This window comes from Polyodon spathula, chromosome 4 (genome assembly GCF_017654505.1).
Source record: "Polyodon spathula isolate WHYD16114869_AA chromosome 4, ASM1765450v1, whole genome shotgun sequence".
Lineage (NCBI taxonomy): Eukaryota > Metazoa > Chordata > Actinopteri > Acipenseriformes > Polyodontidae > Polyodon > Polyodon spathula.
The window spans coordinates 24565404-24585318 of NC_054537.1; the positions used below are offsets into that span (position 1 = coordinate 24565404).

The window sequence follows — 19915 nt, forward strand, 5'->3', positions numbered from 1 at the left end:
TTCCACACAGACAGCTGTCTGCAAGCCCTGCCGTACCTGCACAGCTGAAAAGATGGTGTGCCTAGACATGCAGGCATTAATCTCTGCCCCCAATCAGGTCTGGATTATCACCTGGAAAGAAAGCATTTGTGGCGGCTGATATCGTGGAGGGGAGGAAGGAAGTGAAAACAGATTATCTGTCTGTCGCTTTGTTAAAAAGAAAGAAAAAAAAAGTCAAGATGTCTTTTTAAACCAGTAATGAACCAACAATGTTATTTCGCTCCAGTTCAGCCCCTCCTCCTGACTTATATACATGTCCAGTGTTTGGAGATTGATTCAGTTGCAAAGTTGGATTCCTGAGTTGTTTCAGTTTTCAGACTGTAAGGTATTTTCCCCTCCAACTGTCAGACAGTGAACAATGAGTGCTAATTAGGGGACTTAAAATAGAAAAAAGCTTAGTTCCAGAGAGTAGTTCACTGCTGGGATAAAGGAACAAGGCAAGGATGGTTCTCTCTCTTCATACATATTCAAGCATATCCTGAGAAAGAAGGTTGGCTGTGTGTCAGGGGAGCACTACAAAAGATTGGTGCTTGAAGAGAGGGCTGAATTTCAAGCCAGCCAAGATAGTTACAAAGTGGATTGAAGAGGCCCGGCCATGTTTGCCAAGATCTGAAACTTGTTTCAAAAGCAGTGTTTGCATTTTAGTCACTGCAGCAGCTGAAAGGTACATAGAAACTTTTTTTTTCTCTCTCTCTCCCTCAAATTGAATCTGACATTTGTTTCAGAAATGTGTAACAGAAGAAATGTAGTTAATTGGATTATTCACAGCTTTGTCAAACCGGTTTCTAAGTAGAATTTCCATGCAAAGTTAAACAAGGTTCCTCGCTCTTGTTTTGTCAACTAGAATCGAGTTGGACTGTCAGAGAATGTCATAAAATGGTTAATTTATATTCAGAAGCTGTAATATTGTTTGTCTGGCTCAGTAGTTTGAGAATAGCCCCTTTCTTTGAGGGATTAAAGGTTAATATACATTTTAGTGTAATATCTGCATATAGGCTATTATGCCTAGAGATTTTAGAGTTTAATTGTATTTTGAAAGAATATCTAACACAATCTGCAAACCAGAAAAGTACTATAAATAGATATTTTTGTTTGTCTTATACTAACCTATTTCCTTTATTTTAAAAAAAGTTACTGCCATAAATAAGTGTAACATAAAAGATGGCATATGATACATATGGATATGGATTTTCACAATGCTACTTTTTGAATGTACAGTTTAATATTCAATATCTAAACATATATATATATATATATATATATATATATATATATATATATATATATATATATATATATATATATATAAGCTGTTGGAGAGTTTTTTATTCTTTTGCAATAGTGTTCTCTATTGAACATTGAAAACTGTTCAGTTATACATGTAAAATACACATGTGCTATTGTTTTTTTTTTTTTAAATATGTAATTTATATAGATAAGCTACTGTAATGAATCCCTTATTTTCAGAGATGAACTGCTGAGAGCAAAAGCAACAGTTTGAAGATATTAAAGATTACAAATCATACATTTGATATGCTAGTGTAGTTTCTAATCACTGTATTTGTCATTCACAGTACTAGAAACTTGTGCTATTGAAATTATCACTGGAATTTGCACCTGTTAAGGAAGCTGCAGAGCACACATCTTGCAATCTCTGTAGCGCTTTGCAAACTTTTGATTCATGGAAAACCCTTACTGTTCTGTACATAGATGCTGTTGGAAACAATAAATTATAATGCAATCCAAGATCTTTAGGCGTGCTCATGATTTGGGGGACGGAGGTGGATTGACAAAACAATGAAAACCGTTTAGCAATTGATGATTTAATAGGTCTGATTTACTCAGTTTGTGATAAATTGTGCACACATAAATACTTCTGATCTTGTGTAGTTTCAGGGATTTAGGTGAACAAAGTACTGTAGCCTTTAAGCTATCATAACTTAAGTGTGGTGCAAAATTTTGTAGGCTGTTGAAAAAAAGAATTGGATCGTTCCCTTTTGTCATTTTATAGGATGTCTCTATGAATAAGGGACTGCAGCGAACCGGCGACTTTGCAATTCCTTTGTAAAACCGGTGACAGTTGCAATGGTTTTGTTACTGGTTTATGGAAAATACTGCAGGCATTTAATGCAAGACATTCAGCAGCTATATTCTGACAAGGAAAATAAACTGTATATTATTATTTTAGCAATATAACAGTTTAAACATTTTACTTTTTTTTTTTTTAAAAGCCCACATTTGTTACAGAGTAGGGTAGTGAAAGATTGATGAAAAAAAATGTTGAAAAGAGCGGGGGGTTTGGTCTTAAACAAATGATTGTGCTGATTCATGTGAAGAATGAATGTTAGAAGGATATTGTAACTGATAGATATATTTATTGGAATTAATTTACTCTTTAATGAAAAGTAATTAGACGGTAAGCTACAATGCTGGCTATTTTCTGCTAACAGTAAATGCTTTATTGAATCGACTTGATTGTAACCTTCCTTTGCTAAAAATGATCAACAGTACACAGTAAAAACAGATGTTCTATACATTTTTTTTTCTTCTCTTTTCCCCTCAAGGAACTGCTGCTGGGTGTTGTCAAATACATTAAATGTAATTCTGTTATTTAAAATCACCATCTTAAATAGCTATTGTTGTTTACATAATAAAATGACTACAAATGCATTTGTAATAAGGTAGGTATAACACATGATTAACATACCAGCACACCAAACTAAGTGCACTCCATCTTACTGATAAGCAGGTCATTGCATTTACTGCAAACGCACTAGTTGTTGACTTTGAAAACAGATTGATTTAAATGTTAGTTTTAAGATATCTTCTTTGAATCTATATTGTTCATGGGCTATATGGGTGCTTAGGAGTTGGGATAAAGGTATTACAATATGGAATCTGATATGGAAACCATACAAACTTAAACTTCCCAAAGTGGAATGCAAAAAGCTCTCCCCTGTAAGAAGAACCCCTCAAATGTATGTATAAAAAGAAAAATATGTAACAACAGAAGGGGGCCTGCCATTTTTAGATTAGCAGCTGCAGCAATTGAGCCAACCACTGGCAGGCCAAAGTGGGGTTGCATCCTATTATGGACGTGTCATAATGTCTTCTTTCAGCTGCTCTGTTAGTAAACTGCCAGGTGCAACGGAAGTGCTGTGAAAGGAGGGGGGTGTTTCTGGAGACTAAATAGGGCCTCCCCTCCCCCTCCCCATCATAATTTCTGTAAATATGAATTACTTCTTTCAGTGTTTTTGGGGTTTTTCTATTATTATTATTATTATTATTACTTGATCATACATCAGATGCATTTATCCAAAGCGACTTAGAGACTTGGGGTGAACTATGAATCACAACTGCTGCTGCAGAGTCACTTAAGGCAAATAATATGAACTATAATGTGTTAAACAGTATTATTTGATGCATTGTTGTGGTACAGTAGTTCACTTTTGAATAATAAACATTGCTGATAAGGCTTTTTTTTTTTTTTTTTTTTTTTTTTAATTAATCCTCTAAAAACACACAAAAAAACACTTGATGTTCATCATATAGTTTTGGTATAAATTAGGATTCTGGTATGTGATCCTGTTGGCTGTATTTTAATTCCAGGGATGCTGCCATAATCATGTTTGTCGCCTGTTGACATGTTTAAGTTAAGCTTTTTATCAAATTGAAATTCTGGGAATTAAAATAACAGGCAACCGTTTGACTATGTAGCCTAAATAGCCATTTCGGGAACACACGATGTCTGCCTGTCTGTAGTTTTTTGTTTGTTTGTTTTTAAACATAGTTTTCTTTTTCCAATAATGTGTGATTTTTAATGTAAGGATGTATAAGCAGGCAGCATAAGTGATACAGCAATCTTGCTCAGTTAACATGACTGCACGTTTAAAGTCGCTGAGGAAACCATGAGGATTTATATTATAGGTCAAATACATACAAGCTACCTGTCAAGCTGTAGCAACTACCATGGAGTCTGTAGAGTTTTACATACTTTTAATTACTTTTAGCTGCACTATATTAAATGTACATAATATTCCAGTACAAGTCATTATATGATCATGTTTTAAAAGTTATTTGCAGCTCATAAAACATAATAAGACTCTCCAGTATCCAATGAAGTAACATGTTTAACCTAATAATTAAAAAACATGTTTAACCCACATAATTGCTGCACTACTGTCACCTATTATAACATTAGCACTATAACTGCAGGCTGCAGGCTTTTACAAGCTGAGGTCTTATAATATTATTAGTAAACTTGAATTCAGCATTAAAGTATACAGTACAGAGGCAAGGGCAGTGTGTACACAGTGCCTTCACTTTCACTGGTATTGGATGTGCCTAGGCCACATTAGTATGCCTTTGCATTACCACAGCTTTTAAGGTACTTTACATTTGTAAAATAATCCTATGAATAAAGTAGGTTTTCAAATTGAAATAACTCTGAAAGTAATGCGTTTGTCCGTTTATAACATGTCCGTTTTCTAAATACATGTATTAAATGCCCTGCCACGTTTGAAAGGCAGGATCATGGAAATAAGGACATCATCTCTACTGTGCCTGGCAGCCATCAATTCCTTTGTTTTGTACAAGGAATGCACCAGGGAAAATATCAGTGGGAGAGATTTTATCTTGAAGCCAGCCACAACGCTTCGGCAGAAACATTATGATCAGAAAACTGCAAAGCCACATTTTTCCATATATATCTGAGCATCTTCGTCCAAAAAGACTGTGGAACCAGTAACTGATATATAACTTGCCCCGTGCCTGACGCTCGGGATACCCGATACAGTAACTGATTCCTTAGAGAGTAATACGAATACGTGATTAGGGTCTAAATGTCTTCCATCTTTTCTTCCACTGAACGGACCTGTTCGATCAACACCTGTATAGTGTATTCCCACCCCTTTTCCCCACCGTTTGCTCACCTGGGGAGGTCTTGACTCTGTCCCTGCTTCCACCCTGCTACTGGTCCCCTCCAAATGTTCCCTTCATATGCACCCCTCCCCCAACCCTGGAGGTCCCCAAACAATGGCCAATCTCGCTACAAAATCACAGGATAGGGCAACCTTATGGCTATGCGTGCAGCTTGATTAGGCAGTCTTAGCATTATTTTGGTGGTGGGGAATGTGCTGGTATGAATATGGATGAAGGTATAATCCTGCACCTCTGCACTATCCAGCACTCCATAGGCAGTCTGAGTCTCCCCTTGAGACACTAGGTGAGCTTAATGGCCCAATCTGCCTAAGGCCATCATTCAGCTGTCTCTGCTGCCATCTGCTTAAATGTAATTAAATATTTTTCTGGATCGCCCTCTGGAGTCAGCTTTAGGAGTTTAGGCTGTACTGCCATCATCCTGTGGATGGTGGCTTCAGGCTTAGCAGTTGCCGTGACTGACAGTTTCTTAGCTAACTGCTTGAACAACCCATTGTGCCTGGCACTGGGCCTCTTGCGCATCTTGGCAGCGCTCCTGCTCCTGTAAAAACTCAAGGAAATGTGAAGGATTCATCCATCCCTTTACCAAAGTTTCCAGTCCCACTTCTCACAACTGACACCAAATGTGAAGGGGTGGGTTGCGTGATGGAAACAATAACAACATAAGTCCAAAGTTTTAGTGTATTTGGGTTTTTTTTTGGATACTGCTGAATCACACACACGCACACTATTTACAATTAATTACAGTTTGTGCTCAGATCCAACAATTACTGCTCTGCATCGATTCAGTCCCCAGTCTGGTCAGGCTGTTTCCTTCAGGTCGCCAACTCGCTCACCAGTTATGCGGACCCAGAAAAGTATATGCTCTTGCCGTGGGTTCCCACTCTCCACCACTCCACCACTCATTCATTTGACTCTAGTGTTTAGTCCAAAGGAAAAACAACCATTACTGTGAAAGCTGATTTGTTGTTAGTCTCCGTGCTGCATTCATGCGGTATCTGCCCAGACCTCCGCCTCCAGCGGAGGATCACTCGCTACTCTACACAATCCCCTTATGTACCCAATGCCACGCCTTTATCAATCCATCACAGCCAACAACTGCTTGGTTATGCCTGTGACCTAACTTGGCTTTGATATCAGTGCAACCTGAAACACCTGTGTTTTCGCCCTCCCAAGATGTCCACTGCAACTGGGCCCTATGCTTAAGGCGTGCTCCATCTTGGTGAGAACATGTGAGCCACTCCCTCTAGTACCACCAACTGTCTGGAGGCCAGATTTCACTCATTTTATCCACCTTCACCCTGTCACATATGTTTTAAAAAATAAACAATCAAAAACCAACATCAATAACAGCAAAAACTATGTATAGTCCTGTCCAAACATTTGCTTGCACTGTGCGTTATATACACTAGTTACATTTCACAAGTAGTTTCATATGCTTGTTTATTCAAACAGGAATTATGTTAAATCTTTATCTGTTGTCAGCTATTATGTCTAACTCATCTTTGTAGTAAACCACTCTGATGTAACATTCACACTTCAGACCCTAAAAACATATGTTTTGATACTGGGTTAAGGAGGCTTTGTTTTCACTTTGTACCTCTTTCAGCTTATGCTTTGCACATTTAAATAGAGCTGTTATTTTCACTCCACTGCTAATTCCCATGTTTTTTTCTTCCTCCTCTATTTTTATTCACATAACCTGCCCCAGCTTATAAAGACATTCACAAGAATAGCCCTTGAAGAGGAAAAAAAAGAGAAAGGCTTAGATAATAAAATTAGCCACCCTCTGGGTTCCATGTTCTTATCTTGTGTCTTGTTCTAAAGCTTGGAGCAGCAGGGGAACACATAGACCTTGAAATTGCTCTAAAATGAAATGTTTCCACAGCATTCAAACACATTTGCATTAGGTTTGAGATTGAGCAAAGCTATTATAAACCCCCTCCTTTTGCTAAAGGGATTAAAAGGGAGATGAACTGCTTTCGTGTGGATGGAACGGCATTTTCTCTGCGGTATACTGCTGCCTCTGGGAAACTTCAGCTTGAATAAAAACTTCAATTGAATAAAAAGGAACAAAAGAAAGACGACAAATAAATACCCGTAGCATTGCACAGCTTCCATCTTAATATGTTCATTAAATAGATAACTAGGATAAGCCTGGCTGCAACCATTATGGCTGCAAGAAAACAAATTATAAATTGGGGAGGGTGGTTGGTGGTTTGGGTTTAGGTAATGCTGGTACTGGGTTAGTTGAAGGGGCACTTATATTGACATGAGGTGCTATGTGATGGGGTTACAAACAGAGTGAGTGAGATAATGGCCACATTGCCATTTTCCCTGCTACACTAAATCTCTATGGGTTGCATTTAGGCCAAAATAAATCACAGGGCAAAAGGTCATTGAGTCTGGAGCAGTCCAAGATGGAAAGGAGGACAGTTATTACAATGATGGGGAAATGCAAGCCACCAGTTTGAATGTGCATTAATGACGTGTAACATTTACTAGTTAAAATATTATTGCCATTCAGGACTGAGACGCTGTAGATGTGTATTGCAGTGGGACTTCACCTTAACGCAATACACATTTCAGTTTTAGCCATGAATACGGGTTGAGATTGTGATCACTGTTTTCAGTTCTGTTCTTTGGCATGACTGCCTAATTTTGAATCACTGGTAACAAGCAAATTGTACTGTATACTTACAGTAAGTGCCATTAAGCTTTCTAACCCATATGAAAAACAAATATTTATCAAATCTAACACAATTCAGTATTTATGATGTTTACTGATGCTTATATTGTAAGTCGTCTTAAGGTGATTCTTATAAATTTGAGTCCCCAGTCTGGTCAGGCTGTTTCCTTCAGGTCGCCAACTCGCTCACCAGTTATGCGGACCCAGAATTAGAATTTGTTTTGTTTCCCTTGCTAACTTCTTTTGGAGTAAAAAGCTTTGACAATGTTGGGTTTAATCTTTAGTGAAGGGACTGATGCAATTAAGATTAAACATGCTATTAGACAAATATTGTCCTGCTAATTGTTCAACTTTATGTAATAGAAATTGTTAAATAATGGAACACAACTTCCCTATGTTTGGCAAACATTTTTTGTGGGAACAAAAATAGTGCTGATAACAATTCAGTGTAAAGGCTTTGAGAATCTAACCTAAAGTGATCTAGTCTCAAGCTCTGTTACAGACTCTGTCCATTCCAACACCAGTGCTTTTTCATGGACAGGATTAAGAGCAGAGGCATACATAGGTCAAGAAGGCTGTGGTATAGAGGGTCATCTTGGCATAGTAAATTTTGCACAAGTTTTAACCAGGACTATCAGATATTCCCACATGTTGGCTGGCAGCATTGTTTAGTGACCTGCTTCATAGCAGGAGTATTGGTTTGGATTTTTAAATGCATACTAATATGATGATGGTATAGAAAGGCTGTTTTTGTGGTTACTTGATTTGCAGATCATCTTCCTTTGTAATTAAAACAGGTTGTATTTGTAAGTCTGGGAAGCTTCCACAATGGACAATGGAGTCCCCTTCTCAGATTATATTTCTTGTTGTGGTTACAAATTGAAATTTCTCAATGATTCATCTTTCCAAGATTAGAAAATATATGGGGAGGCACAATGTAGTCTGCTTAGCACAAAGTAAAGGTTGTGTAATACAGCGCCATATAATAATAGTTTTATATGACGTTTCAGGGAGGAAACAGAAAAAGAAAGAATTAGAATTACACAAAGAATTAGAATTAGAATCTTCTATGGCGGTGGATAGAAACAAATCTAGACGCACACCCAGATATAAAAATAAAAAAAATCAGTATAAACTAAAAATGTAAACAAGTTTTAATATATTGTACTTTGCTGTGTATATACATTTTTCAAATAAATACAAATATTAAAAATCAGTAGATGCTACCCTTCTCAAACTGGAAGGCGATGCATGTGAGACATGCATGGGTTCAAATAATAACACACATTAGGTACAGCATGTTTTCTTAAAAAAAAAAAAAAAAAAAAAAAAAAAAACAATTATACAGGAGCTTTATGAGCACCATTTACTTATGTTCCAAAGCCAGGTATATGCAGTATGGAAAATATGCTTTTGCTTTATACACACGTGAAGTGTTTTGGTTTTTGGGAGATGTTGTATAACTCTTACTTGGGCAAGAAATACTGTCACGATGAGTGTGGGTGGTGTTGGCAATAGAAGCAGAGACCCACAGGCCACAGTTTAGATGATTGATCTGAAGTCCTGTCTAGGCCAAGAGACTGGGAGTGTTTCATTTCTACTTGCTTATTATAAAGGTGTATAAAGTAAAGACTTTTTTTCTGCATTCTTTGTTCGTTTTTCACAGCTCACATTGTATTGAAATTAGCCATGTGCTTAGAAGGAGTATCTGTTATACAATGATGAGAGTAATTTTAAGTTGTACCTCCTGTATATATGTTAAAATTAATTAAAATACATGTTTGACTTTGTTGGGGTTGGGTGACTGCTAATTTCAGGGGCCAGACTGCAATATATGAAAGGATTGTTTCAATGTCTTTTTCCTTAATTTTTATTAGAAATAATATGGTGGTCTAGTTACATTCCATAAATAAGGGAGACTTCAAAGCTGGACCTGTTGAATTCTTGACTGATTAGAATACCATATTTGGGGGTAAGTCAGCCTACACAGGTGTGTTCCAAACACCTTCACAGACATTTCCTATTTGGAGTAGCTGTACTCTTGCAGACCTTAAGTTTTATCAGAAGACATAGTGAATACTCAAAAAAATGAGAGATTATGTTTCTATTGCAAAAGCACAGTATCAGCTGGTGTGTGCAGCTGCCAACCATCTGCTGCTGGGTGAGAATGAACATATCTTTCTTCTTTTCCATCAGGATTAGACGTGTTTTGAAAAACAAACTTGCTGGTCACTGTTAGCTACAGGTTGTGCCTTCAATATAATTCCTCCTCCCATCTTCTCCTTGGTCTAATCCTGTTTCTGATATACATCTTTTATTAGTATATAAACTGCCACAATCTTTCCATTCCAAAGCTATTGCAGGATGCTGGTCACTTTGTCATTGTACTAGAAAGACTTCTCCTTCCTTATAAGAAGCATACAGTACGTGTTGTACACTGCTCAATAATTATATAGATATTTGCTGTATGAGACTGCACATAGCAGGAAGTTGTGTGAGACTTTTTTGCATGCAACCTGTACAGCTGAGCAAACAAAACCTGTAATCTTAAAAGTAGGGCATAACATGCTGAATAATGATTGTAGTAATTATATAAAACACTTTTCTGCTGAACAAGGATTGAAATGTTGCCTTCAGGACTATGCAAGCAGAGCACCTTGATTCTGAAACCTTGTTCAATGTCATGGCCACTCAAAAGCAAAGAAAAAATGAGACTTGCAGAGTTACTTCCAGATCCACAAGGCCAGCACAGTCAGCTGTCTCTGTACAAAGAGGCAGAGAGGAAAAGAAACCTTCAGAATGCTAAACTGGTGCTACAGCATGGACAGTTAGGGGCCAGTATATATTACTGTGGCAGAAGAACGGCTCCACTGAACCCTGCTTTTCACTTCCTGAACCTTGGGAACACTTCATTCTCAACTGTGCTCTCAAACAATTTGAACTGAACTTGAAATACCATTGTTCTAACTTTCTTCTGAAAAAAATCCATATATGTACGAATTTTTAGAGGAGAGTGAAATATTATTGGAAGAATTATTTAAGATTCATGCATTGTTTTATCGCCTAAACACAATAAAGAGGTCCCACTATTTCCCTTTGTACAGCCAGCTCTTAAATTCTGTGCACTGCTCCAGCAGTCATAAAGTAAAACCTTTATTGCTGTTTTCAATTAAAGTACTGAGTTTCATTGTTTTTATTTTACATTGTTAAATGTATTTTTGTTTTGTTGACATCATATTGTGGGATCTTGTTTTGCACTTGAATTTGATTGTTTTTTTTATTTGGTTATAAGAAGTTCGTGTTTGTGGTTGATATTGCTTTCCCTTCACTTCAAATGGGCACATCATGTAGTGCCACTGATGACCAAGTGTTGTAACTGTAGTTCATTTGATTTGTTTGGAAGTGAACTTGGCACATATTTTACCATTGCTTTATCCTGTGTTATAGGAAGCATTGAAGTGGATACACGCACAGGATGTGGTGACATTCCCCAGCTATGAACCAGGGTGCATGAATAAAAATATTAAAACAATTGTGATTATGTTAAAAACTATATCTGCAATACCATCACACAGAATGATGGATACAGCAAAGGTAAATCAATATTTTGTTTGTTAGCTCAACAGGGTGGTCTATAACCCTTTCTAAATTAAATACATATCATCACTTTATGTGCACACATTTGTGGCCCTAACAGGAGTAAATAATTTAAAAGGGTTACTGTAGCAAATGCAAATGAACAATAATGTAATTTCTCCTTCCGAGCAGTCATAGTTCCTTCTTTATAGTTTTATAACTTTACAATGGGGTTGCTCTTCTTTTAAAATGTTCTCTTGGAGTGTTTTTAGAACAACCTTGATTAATTATATTTTGGTATAATCAGTTGTTAAGTTACAAAATAGTTAATATAATATATATTAAATTGTTATTTGGATTTTAAGATTAACCATGTGGATTTTTCATAAAGTGGTTATCGACTTTGCATTGAACATGTTGGTATGTAGACATTAAAAATCTCCTGTTTTGCATAGCCTAATGTTAGTTTGTTCAATTCTTAGTAATTCTTACAATTATTAACCGTTTTGAGTGGCTGCAATTATTTTTGGCATGCCCTTGGCTGTACTTGCTTCATATTCACTGACTTTTTATTTACGTCATTTTTGGACAGAGAATACAGAAAATAGAAGGCTCTTGTTTTCACTTGTGTGTCACTTATCATTGACCTCCCACTGGGTGATGCCTGCTCTGTTTTCACTTTGAGAATGCCCTCATTTGTGACTTAGGAACTTGAAGTTAAAAACTAAAAAGTCACATTCTTCACTGTTACTATTACACAGCAAGTACAATATACACACGGAGTCTGTGGTTCTCAACTTTTTCACTGTACCAAGCAGCATATGTGAGACCCCAAAATATATTATATACTGTATATACTGTACAGTAAAAGTACTCGAATGAATGTACATTGTTATAATGTTCACAATATACTATTAATTAGAAGCAGAATACAGTTTTAGACAAAATATTTGACTAGCAGTTTTGTTACTTGATCTTCAAGTTTACCATTAATAAAATACTGAGCAATTGTTATTGCTATCAAACTAAGCTGGCAATTAAAGACGCAGAATGCACAGAATAATGCAACAATCAATCAAATGATATACCATCAATGTCCAGGCTCTATTTGAACAAACTGCCGTTATTGTGTGCATTAGAAAATTGTTATGGTAGTCTACATTTTTAAACTGCATTGTGATTCATATTTTTTTGTATACATATGTATATATTTATTCTATATTTAAAATAATAACTTAAGCATTTCTAGCTTCAAAAGTCTTCATGACTCTGTGAAATATTTGTAAGCTTTTTATATAGCATTTATCATGCTATACTGCATTTGTTTTAAATTTGTAGTCATTTAAGTTTGTTTAAAATTCTATTTTAATAAACTACTTATATTTTTTAAGGATGGTTGCATTTCATACTCAGTGGAATACAGCTTCTGTGCTATACGTGTGTTCTGCATTCTATTTTTAATTATTTTATGGTAAAATAAATTTAAAAAGTTCAGTTTGTATCCATGTTAAATAGATACTGACCCTATTTCATGTAGAATACAAAACATTAGCTATTTTGTGTGCCATCAGCCTAGCGCAGTGGTCCTTAAAGTGGTGCCCTTGGGCAAATTCGTGTCTGCGAAGACAGGCTATCGTGCCCGTGGCAGCTGTTCTTAAATTATGGATTGTGAACACATTTCTGGCGGGTCGTAGCGTGGGAAAATAAAGAAAGCTTCAGACACATTTTCCAAAAAAGCACCACAGCAGTCTCTTGTACGTACTCTACATATTTTTATTTACCTGAAGGGCCTCTGCGACAATCAACCAGTTGAATATCTGCATTTTCTCTGTGGTAGCCCAATCATAAGTTAGCTGGGTGGGACATAAACTGTGTGTTTCAGGTGCAGGTACTGACAGTAAGTTTAATCAATAGGAGAGTCAAATATCTGCCAAGTTTTGCTTAGCTGTCCAATCATAAGCAAGCAGAGGTTCACTGGTTCAAATCCAGCTGTCCAACCTCTGCTGTTATTGAGAAAAATAATACACTGACGGTTACGAATCATAATTGTACTGGAGATGAGCGATCAAATCCCAGTAGTGTTGACAAATTTGCCAAATTGAAACAAACGAGACCTTGTTAGTCCATTCATGGTTATCTGTGTAAACATGTTATTTCAAAATATTTGCTTTGCAATTGTTATGTGACTAAAAATAAGCACAGCACGCACAATTACTACCTGACCTTGGCCTTATAGAGTGAGCCAAGAATAACCCCACTAAAATATACATATATATTTCGCGAGAAGGCAGTATGTAAGATAGAAGTCAGCGTGCCTGCAAACAGCCGAGTAAGATCAATTTATGCCAGTGCTAAAATTACTTTGAGGACCACTGGCCTAGCGCAATTGTCAAAGGGCTTTATGGTTACTTTGGCCAGCCATGTTGGAGGGGGGGGGGGGGGGTGACCTAACCTCAGTAAAATGTAACACTTAATTCGTGTTAAATTTGACTAAGGAACGTTTATATATGGGTTCTTCCGTCACACCAGGTAGTGGTTAGTCCAGCGCTTGTAAGCAAAAGGTCACTGGTTCAAATCCCACCTCTGCAACTGACGGTTATCAGCTCAAATCCCACCTCTGCCACTAAGCAAGTCACTTAACCTCCTTGTGCTCCATCCTGCAGATGAGATGTTAAACCAATGTCCTATTGTGAGACGTATGTTAATTAGTTTCAAGTGTCGGAAGCCTACCTGAGACCATTTCTCGAAAATACAACCAGGTGAAACTTGCATATATATTTTTCTATTTTGTATTATTATTATTATTATTATTATTACATTTCAGTGTTAAAAATGACTGTCACATATTTATCATTTGAATGACTGTTTTTTCAGGGGTTCTGATGTTATTAAATAAATCTCAGTTCTTACATGTCACAGCTGAATTAAGAGGTGTCAGCAGCTCTGCATTTTTAGCATTTAAGCTACCATTTACATAGAAATGCCTACAGTCAGCTTTGATCACAAAACAGTTATAGAACTGCACCAAACTGGATTTTGTGGATTCAACTTGTGACCACTTTGAAATGGTGTCATTTGTGATTTTTCTTCTGCCAGTCTGGTGGAGTGGGGGATGAGTGAGTCAGTGTTCCTGTAAAAACATTCATGAGCTGTAAAGCTGTGTTGTAAAGTCATGTTTTGCAATCTGGTGGCCCTTATCAGAGTTCCTGTCTTGACCTCTCTAAGCAGAGTGAAGGCATGTTCAATAAATAAACCCTCAAGGATGTTAAACCTCCTCCTTATTATAGTAATGACTTATTTGGATTGTTTAGATCACCACTAAAGGATGAATGGAGGATAATATTTTTTTTAAAAATTAAAAAAACATTTAGCTGTAATTGCAAGTGAACAAATTACCTGTTGGTATCCAGGGATATACATACTGTAGGTTTTAAAAGCATGTCTTTTAACATATGCTTTTTTCCCCCTGCCATGCCACTTACCATTGCTGATAGTCTGTCTGTTCAACTTGTTTATTTGTCTTGAACAGATTAATGAATGCTGTTTCAAAGAGTTATCAGCATCTACTTAAGCCGTTCCAGCCTAGTACACTGAAAGAGATACTGTGCAAGTGGGAAGTGTTGAGAGACTGTAAATGGGGCTCTTGTTGGTTTTTGTTTTCTTTTTCGCTTTGCTGATTTAACTGTGAATCTTGTTAGACCAAAAGAATACATGTCTTGACCTCCTTCAGCTCTTGGCATTATTGTAATGTAAGCTTCAGCATTTAGCATTATTGTAATGTAAGCTTCACATTTGTCCTGACAATCTGATGGAAATATTGTGTTTTGCAATACTAACAATATAAGCACAAAGTACTTTTGTAAATAGATATTTTAAGATTTTCTTTCTGTGGAGTGTCTAGCACTCTATAAACATTCAAATGGAGTTGGGTGTCTCATTATCCTTTAGTTCCTGGAAGTAATGTTTCATAATAATATATTACCAATGCTATATTGTAAACTGATCCAAATAAAAAAAATAAAAAAAAACTGCTCAACCCAGAAAAAAAAAAAAAAAGTTTAGTATAAATGTAATCCTCTATCGTATAGCTTGTATGTAATTGTGTGTCTTGGTGATTATCCTGATTGCATAGAGTACATTGTGGAGAAGGGCTTTCTACAATTACATATCATTGGTAAACAGCTGTGTGCATTCTGAAATACTCCCTTTGCAGATAAGTGAGGCTATGATTTAATATAGCACAGCCAATAATTCAGTACAACAGTGAATGTGTTCTATTACTCAGCCACATTGAAACAATGTGACCCATAAGCAGTACATAACCTACTTCACAAAAGCAAAGAGTGAGGGTGATGTTTTCACATCGGAGGAATGTGGGAAAGGCAGTTCTTAAGATTTATAGATTTATAATAGGGAGGTGGGAGCAGTTGTGCTCTTTCTGCCGTTGCAGATGTAACAGCTCAGTGCAATCTGCAGACCACTGCCGTGGCAACACATTTATTAGTTAATTTCAAACAGCTCTGTCACCTACTTTGGAGCAGTGTAACTTTTGACAGAGGATGGGGGGGATGGGAGAGTATTGCTCCCCGTGGAAGGGTTAAAGCAGAATTGAAGTGTTTCTGTTCTGCTTCTGTGTGTCTCAGAGAGGGTCCCGGGGGTCCTGTGGGATTACAGGGAGTTGTGAGAAGTAACATAACTGGTCAGCACGCATAATCCACTCCCTCCCCACTCTCCTCGGCACCTCCTCCCTTTCTTCTTTTTATAGCAGTTATTTCTCTCTCTCTCCAAATCTCAGGTTACCATGCTAAGAGTTCCCAAACCTATAGTATTTTTTTTGTCCTTGTCCCTGCCTCCTGCTTCTTAAGAGCTACCCAGCAGCCTCCCTGATTGGATTGGGTAGTTTGTCTTGACACACCACTGTGCTGAGTGCTTGAGGAGACGTGTTTCAACAGATGGTTGGGGTTAGTGTGTGTCATCACATTCGAGAAGGGATTAGAGAAGGAAGGTTGTCTTCAAGGAGCTGTGTGGTCCTCAAGTGTGAACCCTCACAAGACAGGGCAAAGGAGACAAGGGGGAATCCTGTTTAAACCAGAGGAACACTTTCGTTTCATGTAAGGTAAAAGAGAAAAAAAACTTTTTGGTGCTGTTTTTTATTTCAGTTCTTTGCAGCAGTCCTGAAAAACAGTTGCCAGCTTCTTATCATAGTTCTGTAGACTTGACAGATAACCATAGAGTTTGGTTTGATGCTTGTAAGAAAGTAATCTGATGCTTAATTCTATTTATTTATTTATTTAAATCAAAGTTTGCACTGGAGCAAAAAGTTAAAATAAATAAATCAATCAATCAGCCAGTACATTTTCACTGGTAGGACAAAAAATGTAAAGTTTGTATAAAATGTGAACAAGACAGATACATAGTGTTGTTATATCAGGTGTCAATAAGTGCAATTCAAAATGTGTTATTTTTCATTTCTGTAGTAATTTCTGTAAATGTCTTTAAAAGGACACAACATAAAACTGTTTCTAAAAACAGAAGCCAAAACAATGTGTTTGTTTGCAGCTGTCAGTGTGCTTGGGTGTAGCACTGCTTTGTAGAAAAACAGGTGTTAAAAGACATGCTTTTAAAACCTATAATACTTTTAAAAGCGTTTTTGCCATGTTACAAACTTGATCATAGAGAAACCATGAGCATTAAGTACACTTTACTTCAATAAGGCATTGTACTGTACATGTAATAATTATAAACCTACACTCTCCAGAATTAATCTATCAATAAAACTATTGCTTGTTACAGCTTTACTTGCGCTACAGGTATACATGATGTTTAATCACAGTGGTATATCCAGCTGATAATACAATCAGAGGAGAGACGCCGATCACATCCGCACAGTGTGAAAGGTAGTGTCGCAGTGAAAGTGCCGTTTTATCACCAGACAAATCACATCGCGTTCGGTGTGTGGAGACCTTAATTCTCAGTTTATGGCTTAAAAACCTTTCTGCAGCAAGCAAGTAAAATATACGGTATGTCCCCAAAACACTGCAGCTCAACTTCAAATGTTGCAAATTACCTTATGGAAAGGCCAATATTTACACTTCAATTTAAGTATTTAACTTCACTTAAAACTTCTTGGCAACAATTTAAAATATATGCTATGTATCATTTTAGATATCGCTGAAGGTAGTGAACAATGCATGAGCTGATTGCAAAAAATTGTGTGCCTGCGCCTAAAAGGAAGTGTACTCGGATTTACTGTTCTCTCCACTGATGAACGTTTAGCCATAAAAATGTGGTCCAAAAATTATTACACAACTATACAAAATAAGTCAGACAGGAAAAAAATATTAAAAACAGTCTGTACTGCAATTTTCAAAAAACTATTGTGTAAAACAAATGTATAAATTGTTTTCTAGTTGTACTGTTTAGAACTATACAAACTAATACTATTTCAAAGCTTTTTACTCCACTGTGTAAATTACTCATTTTTTTCAAAAGCTTAAACATTTTAAAACACCCTTTGAAGGTACAAAATTATATATAAACTAACAAACTTCAAAAGCTTGAACTGCTTAAATGACTGTTGTTTTTATTTCTATTTTTGTAACTGCAGCAATTTACTCTTTGGAGTAATAGGCTTTGAAAATCAGCTCCAATAAGTGTGCTATTATTTATTGAGCACTTTGCTGCAATTTCTATTGTGAAAGGTGCTACATTAAAAATAAAGATTATTATTATTATTATTATTATTATTATTATTATTATTATTATTATTTTATTTATTTATTCTTCACATTTATAATTCGTTCATGATTTCAAATTCAGATGTTTTAAACAACAGTTCGAAGCTTTAGTGAAAAGCGCTGAGAAGTATTTGTAGCGAAGTCAGTGTCAGTGATTCACATTCAAGTCCAATGAACTTCCATATTCCCTGATTCAAGAGCCAGACACTCAAAATGTGCTTAATAAGGAAACACTGACAAGCTTTTAGATTACTGTATATTAATTCACACTGCCAAAAAATGTTGGTTTATAATCATTGATTGGTACTTTTTATTGGTAATAATGTGTAGATTACAAATAATGGGAAAAGCAAATGATGTTTTAACTTTCACCAGATTGCATTGGTATTTTTGTTTTCTACTAACACAACATTTTCATGATATAGAGATAGTGGTATTTGGAAGCATATCAGAGTGTTCATTTGTTTAAATTCTTATTACTTTTACAGTTTCCTCTTTTTCAATTCTTTTAATAAAATAGTTGTTCCTTAGAAATATCAGCTGCTTGCATCTAGAAAAGACAGATGATTTGAAGTGTGCTCAGCAGTAAGTTTTGTGCTACATGGGTTGTGGCCTGCGGTGTCAAAAAAGATCGGGTCTTAGGAATAACTGAAAATCCTTACTTTTTAAACTTTTGCTTAACGGAAATAAAAACTTTGTTTGCACTTAATCAGCTCCCTAATGCAAGACCTGGCAATATTTTTATTGAGTCAAACTTCCAACATTACAAAGAATCGGATTGCTTTCTTTGCAATATATCCGGGTGCCCAATTATACTAAAAAGAAGCCCTTCTGACCTACATTTTTAATAGCAAGCTTATGCTGCGGTCTTAGCTGCAGAAGTCGTCTCTTAGAATGAACCTGGTGGGCCAGACAACATGAGCTTCAAATATATGTGCAGGTCTCAAATTACACTGGAACGACACATGTGTACTCTGGCTCATGTATTGTCAAGTGCATTTAGGAACAAAATATACACAGACATACAACACTATAAGTAAACAATAGCAACAACTGTAACTTTTTTTTTTTTTTTTTTTTCAGTTCTGCTGCCAACAAAAATATTATTACAGTAGCTATTTTGTAGTCATTAGTTTTCTACTTGAGACCAGTTTCACTGAGAGTCTGAGCCAACCGTGGCTCTTGTTAATAAAGAGGAAATATTATTCATGCGAGAGGAGCACAATGTGTTTTGGGTTGCCAGTGCAGTAATCCATCAAACGAGATTGGTAATCAGTACACATCAGTGCAGCTGGATGGAAATGCATTCTAGCACAGTGCCACCATCCAAGCTGCTCAAGAGGTTGTTGCAGGTACATCACTGGCTCAATCAGAGACAGTCATGTAGCACACAAGCTTACCTGTGAAACTGTCAGCACGTTTTTTTTTTTATTTCTTAATTGATACCTTAACATGTTCAGTTGTTATGAATATAATGAATTGTGGAAGCAGACTAACATTTGTATCTAACTCAGTAGTGTTTATTAAAGCATATTTTAGAGGATTATGAATGCGGATATGCAGTATGTGACAGTTAAAAATATTATTTGTGGATAAGTCCTTGTGAATGCAGAATAATGACACTTTCAAGTAAAGTGCTTCCTAAAACAGTTTAATTTTAAGTTTGAGAAGGATTCAAAGAAAGTTTTTAAACTGCCCAAACATACTGAATCCATAATTTCTGTTTTGTAAGACTTTTGATTTATTCAAATGTAGAGAAGTTTTAGAATCTTAAGAGAGCATTGATGAGCATTTTATGAGAAAACAATGACATTTACCATTCAGGATATCCAAACATATTCCTTTGAAATGTATAAATATAGGTTGATACCCTTTTTAAATTAAATAACTAACTGCATTGGGACAATGCTGTTACATGGATTAAAGCTTGTATCCT

At 36.2% G+C, this 19915-nt stretch overlaps 1 protein-coding gene across 4 annotated transcripts in view; it reads left to right on the top strand.

Moving 5' to 3' along the window:
• The first annotated feature begins 380 nt into the window (after positions 1-380).
• The window catches only part of LOC121314345 (extracellular sulfatase Sulf-1-like), a 69241-nt gene continuing 49706 nt past the window's right edge, over positions 381-19915 (top strand). The window contains exon 1 of one of the 4 annotated variants that reach the window (XM_041247493.1): positions 381-703. The gene's annotated coding sequence lies outside the window, so the exon portion shown is untranslated. Of the gene's footprint in view, positions 704-16052; positions 16359-19915 lie in introns of those variants that run through there. The other 3 variants (XM_041247494.1, XM_041247489.1, XM_041247490.1) reach the window with 3 other exon arrangements.